The following is a 1,730-nucleotide window of genomic DNA, read 5'->3' on the forward strand; positions in this document are numbered from 1 at the left end:
ATGGCCTCTACAATAAATCATTTCCACATTTTGAAGAGTTGGGAATAACATTTGGTAGAGATAGGGCTCAAGGAGGCAATGCAGAAAATGTAACTCAAGCAGTTGCTACAATGGAGGCTGAACGCGAAGCAACCTTGAGTGATAGGCAAGTGAATGAAAATACTCAAGTAAATTTAAAAGAGATCGAAATGGAATATGAAGCAGATTCTCAAGTACGCAAGCAATTGACTCTAATTCATGTACATAAATTTACTTATTTTTTTACCCTGCTACTGTGTACTTTCTTGGATTTTGAAGTGATTCTTCATTAGTTCAATAGTTACTATTTTTTTTATTCTTCATTAGTTCAATAGTTACTGTTTTCTTGATTCTTGATTCACTTATTCATATATTATTGATATATTACTCGGTTACATTTACTTTAACCTATGATTATGACTAGTCTTAACTATTCCCATCATGCTAGCCAAGGTAGAGGTAATGCTTGTATATACAAGTGTAGAGCATGTATAATCAGTTAGGCTACTTGTTCTTCATTTCTACCAATATTGAATAATCTTCTTCAAGTTTATAGTTTCATCATCTCGAGCTTTCTTCTTTCTTTCTTTCTTTCTTTCTTTCTTTCTTTCTTTCTTTTTGCAACACATTCATTGGTGTTGCTCTCAATTTTAGGAACCTCCAACTCCTGGTGTTCTCGGTGCTTCTACTGCTCCTAGTGCTTCTGCTACTCCTAATTTTTCATCCATAGAAAGGAATAAAAGAAAAAGAGAGAACAAAAGTGAGAAACTGATTGACATAGTAACAAAATCAATGAGAGATATAAAATGTGCTTATCAAGAACACACAGCCGTTTTAGTTGATATGGTTTCTTGTTTTAAGCATGAGAAAGAAGGAGTTGAGCGCACAATGAAGCTAATGACACTATTGAGAGATGTTCCTAGTTTGAGCATTTATGATAGAATGAAGGCTGGCCTTAGCATTATAAGGGACAATAATTTGATCGACATGGTATTCCAACTTCAACCGGGAGAATTTTTACCATTTTTAAAGAAATTGATTTAAATCTTGGTATTTTTGAATTTTTATAAATTATATTAGATTGTCAGTTTTTAAGTATTTAATACATGTGTTTAGATGTTGAGATTTGTTTTGTATAAGTTCAATTATGAATTATGAGACAAATTATGGATTATGGGATTTTTAAAAATTTAGATAATTATTTGTGTTAATTTAATTGTGATATTTGTTATTAGGGATATTTTAGTAAATTTAATTGTGATAAAATTAATTTTAATTAAACATTTGTTATTACGAGTATTATAGTAAATTTATTAGTAGAGATATTTTTGTAAATTTACAAAAAGTTTCAATGTAAAAAATAATAATAATAATCGATTAGTTTTATATTTAATTTTTTAAAAAAAATTAAAAATTTTGATATTGGGGATATTTTTGGAAATAAAAATAAATATTTTTATCTAAAAATAATTATATTAAATTTATCTTAAAATATATTTATATGTAAATTTTTTCATGTATTTATTAAGTTTAGTTATTAACTTTTTAATTTGAATAAGTAAAGGTAATTTTGACATATTAAACATATTTAATATTAGGATAAAAAAATTAAAAAAATTCAATATTAGGAATATTTTTTAAAATAAAAATAAATATTTTTATCTAAAAATGATTATATTAAATTTATCTTGAAATATATTTATATGTAAATT

Source organism: Arachis stenosperma, chromosome 3, assembly GCF_014773155.1.
Source record: "Arachis stenosperma cultivar V10309 chromosome 3, arast.V10309.gnm1.PFL2, whole genome shotgun sequence".
Taxonomy (NCBI): domain Eukaryota; kingdom Viridiplantae; phylum Streptophyta; class Magnoliopsida; order Fabales; family Fabaceae; genus Arachis; species Arachis stenosperma.